The 8,949-nt window shown below is 36.7% G+C and overlaps 1 pseudogene; it reads left to right on the top strand.

Moving 5' to 3' along the window:
• The first annotated feature begins 3,984 nt into the window (after positions 1-3,984).
• Positions 3,985-5,429, top strand: LOC123934722 (annotated as a pseudogene).
• Positions 5,430-8,949: the final 3,520 nt, after the last annotated feature.

Below are 8,949 nucleotides of genomic sequence, written 5' to 3'. Positions count from 1 at the left end.
TTCTAGCCTGACCAGACAGAGCCCCTGGAAAAACTTGCCACCTCCTGCTCTATCTCACCAAGGGTTGACCCCTTCCACATCCCCTCCCTGCATGCACACAGCTGCAACCCTCTCACATCCTTCAAAGCCCCTTTAAAGGCCCGGCCTGACAGAAACTCAGGGCCAACATCTCTCTTGACATCAAGAGAGTGGAGAGTGAATAAACTCTGTCCAGTTTGCTGTTCTATTCTTTGTGCAATTCTTTGCTGCCCAAGTCACCAGCCACCCTATCATAAATTAATTAAAAATTGGCAAACTATTTTAATAGATACTTCAGCCAAGAAGATACATGAAAAGCTAATGGGTACATACAGACACCACCACTAGGCCTCCAGGAAATACAAATTGACAGCATAATGTTAAATTATTTCACACACATTAGAATGGCTAAAATTTAAGACTGATGAAACTTAGCATTGACAAAGATGTGGAAATAGTAGTGGAATTGAAAATTGGTAAAATCTCATTGGATGGATAAAACTTTGGTAGTTCTTTGTGAAGTTAAATGTACATTTACGATATAATTCAGCAATCCCATTCCTAGGTATTTACCCAAGAGAAATAAATACATAAATCCACAAAAGATTTACATGTGAATTAAGACTGCATTATTCACAGCTGCATTATTCATAATATCCAAACATTTGAAATAACCTCCATGTCCATCAACTGGTGAATAGATTTTAAAAAATAGAATAAATCTGTGCTATTGACATCTACTTGACAATAACAAGGAATGAACCACTAATACATGGAATAATATGAAGTGAATCTTAAAAACATTCTGAGTTAAAAGTGCATATCCATTTGGATGGAATAGTATAGGAGGCAAAAATATAATATCAGAAATTATATAGGTTTATTACTTGTTACCTGGGGTTGTGGATGTTGGGGCTGAGACAAATAGGAATGATATTACTTATGGTATGATGGTAATATTCTATATTTTGATTAGAGTCATTGGTTATTATATGGTTGTATACAACTGTATCCCTAAAAATATTCTAATTTATTTTATAATTTGTTTTATGTAGGTTATGCCTCCATAAAGATGAGTGAAAAAGCAGTCAAGAAGATGAAAACATAATAATGAAGAGATAAAAATTATTAGTGACTTGATATAGTAAATAAGCAAAGACAATATAATTTGGTCCTTAAAGAAGAAAACAAAAATGATTAAATATAAATGATATTCAAAACTACAATCAAAGAAGGCTTTTCTTGGATAAAAAGATATGAATCTAAATACTTAAATGACTCATTTAAATGATAACTGAGTTTCCTACACTAGGATATCTTAATAAAGCTACTAAAATTATCATTCAATTTTAAAGGCTATAGGAAAACAGTTTCATCACTAAGTATTCAGATAACATTGCATTCATTCATGAATCTTTTCAAATAAATCTAGTAGAAGACTAGCCTTATCCAATCAAAATATGGCTAGGCATACTTAGGCAAAAAAACTAATGGTGACTATTGAATATTTTCAATTATACAACTAAGACTATAAAGTGGAAAAAAGCATGGAAGAGTAACATGTATGTGTTCTGTGTTCTGATAGGTAGAAATAACATCTAAAAATGGGAAGAAAAAGGAGAGATAAATGAAAATAGATAAATCTCATGAACTGTTCCATAAGTAATACATGGGAGTAAAAGGATCTTATTTATTTATTAGATTTATTTATTTATTTTATAGACAGAGTGTGGGAGCAAGGGCAGAGGGAAAGAATCTTCAAGCAGACTCTCCACTGAGTGTGGAGCCCACCATGGGGATTGATCTCACAACCCATGAGATCATGACCTGAGCCGAAACCAAGAGCTGGATGCTTACCCACCTGAGTCACCCAGACACCTCTCAAAGGTTCTTATTTAAAGATGATTTTAAAATGGCAGAAGCCAAATTTAAAAAGAGTATACCCTTTATGTTATAGAACTTGTTTGATTAAACATAACCATGTGAAAAATACATATATATAGTAAATAGTGTAAATTTTATATATATATACACACACACACACACATACATATATATAAACTAAATAGCAAAAGAGAACAAGGAAAACAGGCCACATAGAGAAGAGATCTAGAAAATAAAAAATAATATGTACTAAAACAACATAAATTGTAGGAAATAATTGATATCGAAATTATTTTAGGGGCACCTGGGTGGCTCAGTGGGTTAAACCTCTGCCTTCAGCTTAGGTCATGATCTCAGGGTCCTAGGATCTAGTCCCTCATTGGGCTCTCTGCTCAGCAGGGAGCCTGCTTCCTCCTCTCTCTCTCTGCTTGCCTCTCTGCCTACTTGTCATCTCTCTCTGTCAAATAAATAAATAAAATCTTTAAAAAATTTATTTTATTTATATAATGGTAAAAGGACAACTCCTAATTTTAAAAAGAACATTTGAGATTGGCTCATAAAATAAAACTGACATTTGACTAATTAAAAGACATATCTAAATCAAAATCATTTAGAAAAAGAAAAAAATTATAAACAACTATGTACAACGGAAATGCAGGATATAAGTAGGTGTTACCATTCTGATATAAAAAAATGAATGCAGCCCCAAATACATTAAATTAGAAAAGGGGTACTTTATAATGCTAAAGGCCACATTCACAATGAAAATATAACAAAAATATTTATGTGTTAAATAATGTAGGAAATACCTCATAAAGCAGAAATTCCTGGAAAGACAAGAGCTACATGGTGAAACAGTACTACTAGTACTAGAATTCTTCAACACGTAACTCAATGAGGTTAAGTTCAAACAAACAGCTAAGAATGTAAAAGATTTAAAACAACATAATAACTGTATGTTAAATTTATACAGTAATAATAGTAAATATTCTCCTGAAATTTCCATTGTACATCTTCAAAACTGGCCAGATATCAAGTCACAAAGTAAATCTCAATAAATTTCATAAAAAGAGAACTAAAACCAACATTCTCTTGTCATAATAAAACAAAATGTAAAGTCCCTTCAACCTGGACTTTTATTTTCCTCCTCAGTTTGAGTCATATTTTCCTGCTTCTTTGTATGTTTTATAATTTTTTATCCAAAGTCAGACATTGTACATTTTATCTTATTGGATGCTGTATATTTATATTCCAATGGATATTCTTAAGCTTTATTCTCAGGTGCAGTTAAGTTAGTTGGCATCATTTTGATCCTTTTTCATCTTGCCTTTAAGGTTTAAAAAGCAGAGTAAGAACAACATCTAGGGATAATTTTTCCCACTTCAGAGTCAAAACCCTTCTGAGCACTCTACTCAAGGCTTTGTGAATTATGAAGTTTCTGGCTCTGGCTTTTGGGAACAGAACCTACTTCTGACTCTGTGTGACCCCCAGAGATTATTGTTTCTAATTTTTTTTCTGTTATTTCTTCCAAAGCCTCAGGTAGTTCCCTCAGATACCTGTGATTATCAATATTCTACCAGAGGGAGACTTCATGCAGATCTCTGGAAGTTTAATTTTAATCTTTTTAGAGCTCTCTCTTCTCCAACAATCTGTCCTGAGAATCCAACCGCCTCACACTCCCCGATTCTCAGTTCCATCTTATCAATACAAGGAAATTGTCGGGCTATAGATGAATTCTTCTGCCAATGTGCTGTGGCCTCAAAACTCTCTCTAGGAACTAAGCTGAAGAAATGATAAGGCTCTCTGTGCTCATTTCCTATCTCTCAGTGTCACTACCTTCCATTCGCTGAAGCCCAATACCTTGAATACCATCATTTCATGTATTTCATTGATTTTTAAAACCATTTCAGGTAGGGGAAGGGCAAATCCACTGTCATGAAAGTTCTTTTAAATCAATTTTAATTTATGAAATGTGACTGTTTTATATATTCAAATATTAAAATGAATTTTTAAAAGATTAGGGGGGAAAAGCCAAGACTTAAAATTAAATGCACATAGAGATAATGAAAACAACTATACAAAATGACAACCACAGGAGCTTCTGAATGTGATCATATATGGTATATTTCACAAAAACAAGGTTTGCCAGCTAAATATTTATTAAGTGCAGGGAAAAAGATAACTAGGCTTTTCAACCGTGACACAGAATTGCCACATCCTTTCTGCAGGCTGAAGACACTAGACGACCATGAAGCAGAAATGGGGATTAAGTGGAAAGAAGCAACATTTTTATCCATTTAGATGATATGGCCCAGGTGAACTTGATAAGAGATTTAAAAGGGAAAAACATGTTGGTGAAAAATGCAAACTGGTAGGATTTCATCAACCTGTTAAAGAGGATGCTCCCCATAGATGCTGAGAATCACTAGGATTGACACCCTAAACCACCCTGCTGTCACTATGACACACTTACTTGATTTTTCCCATAATATACAAATGAAATATTTTCAGATCATGGAGGTTTGCAAACATTGGGTGAATATATATGACACTGTGAACCTAAGCAAAACCACCTTCATCATGTCTGTTGTCCCCAGCACATCCACCCACTAGACCATGACCTTCAACAACCACCTGAGCACTGTCCACATCCAGGCTCCTACCTCTACCAGTGCCATTATATCCTAAACCAGGCCTTAAGTCTCCTAAATTACCAATCTACTCTACCAGTCCTCAGAGACATCCATGGCTGCAGTGGCCAGCAAAGCATGTCCCTGTACACAGTAACAGCCCAGATGTACACCTGGCCTGACTCCTAGCAAGCTCTCCTCCTGTGTCCACCCAGATTCTGACGATTGCACGTGTTTCCCTCTATGCATGCTGGCAATTTCATATGAATGAAGAATACAACTACCATTGTCACTCTAGCCCCAGGAGCTCAGTGTCTTCAGATCCAATGAGGCCTAGTTGCCCAGGGGGCCTGGCCAAGTAGGACCCAGAAAATCTTGTGGGTGTGACCCATGTGTTAGGCAGTAGCCAACCAACACTACCTCCTCCCAGAAGAGTAAGCCCCACCAGTCCTCGGTGAGACCTGTCTCCACCTGTAAGTTCTCTCCTCCTTTCAGGCCTTTGGCTCCCCTCAGAGGTCCAGGAATAACAAGGAGATCACACCTCCCTGCTGCACCCTGGTGCACAGCAGCCCAGCCTGCATCTCCTCCATCACATGTAGGTGGAGTGATAGGGCCTCCAGCACCACCAGGAAACAGCAGTGTCAAACAATTGTCATTCCTGAAGACCCCAGCCCCCAGGTCAGTGTCATCATGGTTAGCAGTGACAGGGACACAGGAACAAGGAGGAGGAATATGCCCTCGACAAGTGAGGCCATACCACCTTCAGACCTCCAGGAAGGAATAGGATGGGACATGTGCTGTGTGCTGCCAGTTCACATTAGAGTTATCCAGGGATCTGGGCCACTTTCCATCCCCAGACATGACAATTTATCTCCCCTGGTTTCTATATTTTGTTAGGTCCTAGAGTCCTAAAGCAGGTTCAAGGGAACGTCCTGAAGATTTACCATAATTGTTCCAACTCAAAATATTTTGAATCACTTTGGTCTTAAACATTGTTATAGGCACTATACACCTGGGAGATTTGATACCGTAAAAGTTGGGTTCACAATACCAGTGTATTTCAACCACTGTAGGGTTAAAAATCCCTGCTCTGGTCTAATAAATTTATTCTCAGTTGGTCAGGATATTTCTCTAACATCTCCTTGGCTCTCTCAGAATTTGAAGTAATTTTCCAATTTATCAGAAATTTGCCTGTGTCTGACTTAATAGAGTGTCACTAAGTCTCTAGAACCAGATGGCATTTCTTAGAACTTTCAGAGAAATGCCAAAGCAAAGTTATTATTCCAGACCCCTAATATGTGTCACTATCAGTTTCCAGAGCAAATGGATAATCAGCAACTCAAATGGGTGAGGACTCCAGAACATGATAGGGCACACTGGGAGTGAGAAATTAAAGGGGAGAGATAGAATGACAAACATTCACAAAGTGTTTTCTTTTTTCTTTTTTCTTTCCACAAAGTGCTTTCATTTACACTATTTCATGTATCATTTGACAGGATATGCAAAGCAAGTAGTTCTAGTGCCATTTGGTAGATAAGGAAACTGAGGTCCAGAAAAGGTAAGTGATTCTCCCGAATTGATAAAGGTTCTAAGTAGAAGAACTGGGATCCAGACCGCCTGCCACTGAAGAAATTGTGATCTTAATTATTGACAAAATCAACTGATTCCTCTGCAGTCATTAATTTAACAAATAAAAGTTCTATCCTGCCCCTCATGCGCACACCCTTGGTTGCATCCACTGTATGCAAGGCATCAGGTCAAGGCTGTGGGATGTCGACAGGATGTTCACAGAGCCATGACAGTGCTACTGTTCTAACAGCAAAAGGGCAGAAGACAGCTCTTCTAATTCTTCGAGAAGAATTTTTGAAGTGAGGAGGCAGAAAGACCCAGAAGTCTGCTTTTCTCAGTGAGTTCCTTTTGAGCAACGGGCTCTGTGGGCATGCCCAATCTGTAGGCATGATTAGTCAGTCTAAAGACAGAAGACAAACCAAACCTATTTTTCTGGGTCACGCAAGATTAAGTAGTAGAACCAGTCTTTTTTTATTTTTTTATTTTTTTAATTTAATTCCAGTATAGTTAATATACAGTGTTATGTTAGTTTCAGGTGTACAATATAGGTGCATAATTCAAGTGTACAACAGATTTAGCAGTTCAGTATTTCACCAGTGTTCATCACGACATCATCTATTTCACTCATCTCCTCACCCCCAGCCCCTCTGGTAACCATCAGTTTCTTCTCTGCAGTTAAAAGTCTGTTTCTTAGCTTATCTCTCCTCTCTTTTTTTCCCTTCCTCATTTGTTTTATTTCTTAAATTCCATCTATGAGTGAAATCATATGTGTTTGTCTTTCTCTGACTTATTTCACTTAATATTATACTCTTAGTTCTATCCATGTCATTGCAAATGGCAAGATTTCATTTTTATATTTTGCCTAAATAAGATTTCATTGTATATGTATAGCACTATTTTGCCTAAATAAGATTTCATTGTATATGTATAGCACATCTTCTTTATTTATCCATCTATAGAGGAACACTTGGGCAGCATCCATAATTTGGTAATTGCAAATAATAATGCTATAAACAGAGGGATACATGTATCCCTTTGAATTAGGGTTTTGGGGCTTTTTTGTAGTTTTTAGGTAAAAATCCAGTAGTGTAATTACTGGATCTATGGTAGTTTTATTTTTAACTTTTTGAGGAACATCCATACTGTTTTCCAAACTGCACCAGTTTGCATTCCCATCAACGATGCATGAGGGTTTCTTTCCCTCTACATCCTCACCAATACTAGTTGTTTCTTGTGTCTTGGATTTTAGCCATTCTGACAGGTGTGAGGTGATATCTCATTGTAGTTTTGATTTACATTTTCCTGATGATAAGTAATGTTGAGCTTCTTTTCATAGGTCTATTGGCCAAATGTCTGTTCCTGTCTTCTGCTCATTTTTAATCAGATTATTTATTTGTTGGGTGTTAAGTTGTATCAGTTCTTTTTTTTTAAAGTCTTTATTTATTTATTTGACAGACAGAGATCACAAGTAGGTGGAGAGGCACACAGAAAGAGAGAGAGGAGGAAGCAAGCTCTCCACTGAACAGAGAGCCTGATGCAGGGCTCGATCCCAAGACCCTGGGATCATGACCTGAGCCAAAGGCAGAGGCTTTAACCCACTGAGCCACCCAGGGGCCCCAGTATCAGTTCTTTATATATTTTGGATTCTAACCCTTTATCAGGTATGTCATTTGCAAATATGTTCTCCCATTCAGTAGGTTGCCTTTTAGTTTTGTTGTTTCCTTCACTGTGCAAAGGCTTCTTATTTTGATGTAGTTCCGATTGTCTTTGCTTTTGTTTCCCTTGCCTCAGGAGACACATCTTTAAAAAATGTTGCTATGGCTGATGTTAGAGACATTTCTGTTTGTGCTCCCTTCTAGGATTTTTATGGTTTCATGTCTAACATTGAAGCCTTTAATCCATTTTAAATTTATTTTTATGTATGATATAAGAAAATGGTCCAGTTTCATTCTTTTGCATGTAGCCGTTCAGTTTTCCCAACACCATTTGTTGAACGGACTGTTTCCCATTGGATATTCTTTCTTGGTTTGTTGAAGATTAATTTACCATACAATTGTGGGTATATTTCTGGGTTTTCTATTCTGTCCCATTGATCTAGGGGCCTATTTTTGTGCCAGTACCAAACTGTTTTCATCACTGTAGCTTCATAATGTACCCTGAAGTCTGTAACTGTGATGCCTCTAACTTTCTTTTCTTTTTCAAGGTTGCTTTGGCTGTTCAAATTCTTTTGTGACTCCATTAAAAATGTTGGGGTTGTTTGTTCTAGCTCTGTGAAAAAGGCTGGTGGTATTTTAATAGGGACTCCATTAAATGTGTAGATAGCTTTGGATAGTACAGACATGTTAACAATATTTTTTTCTTCCGGTTCAGAAGCATGGAACATCTTTCTGTTTCTTTGTGTTGTCTTTGATGTATTTCATCAATGTTTTATAGTTTTCAGAGTGCAAGTCTTTTTCCTCTGTGGTTAGATTTATTCCTAGGTATATAATTATTTTGATGCAGTTGTAAATGGGATTGTTTTCTTAATTTCTATTTCTGCTGCTGTATTACTAATGTCTAGAAATGAGTCAGGAACCAATGTACAAAACTTATTTTAAATATTTATAAATGAATTCAATTAGAGGAGCATTTGACCGTCTATACGTGCTGAATAATCCATCTTTCCTCCTTGAAATTACCTGGACAAATTAAAAAACAGTGACTGATAACCACAGAAAAAAGTAACACATCTGTCAACTTTTGAAAAGTATTCTTTGTAAACTCATAAAAGGATATATTCTAGGCACCAAAATAACTAAAGAAATCCAGGGAAATTCCAGGGAAGATTGCAGAATAGGAGGAGCTTGGG

This window comes from Meles meles, chromosome X, assembly GCF_922984935.1.
Source record: "Meles meles chromosome X, mMelMel3.1 paternal haplotype, whole genome shotgun sequence".
NCBI classification, from domain to species: domain Eukaryota; kingdom Metazoa; phylum Chordata; class Mammalia; order Carnivora; family Mustelidae; genus Meles; species Meles meles.
The sequence above is the reverse complement of the archived record's forward strand: the minus strand, read 5'-3'. Positions and strand labels throughout refer to the sequence as shown.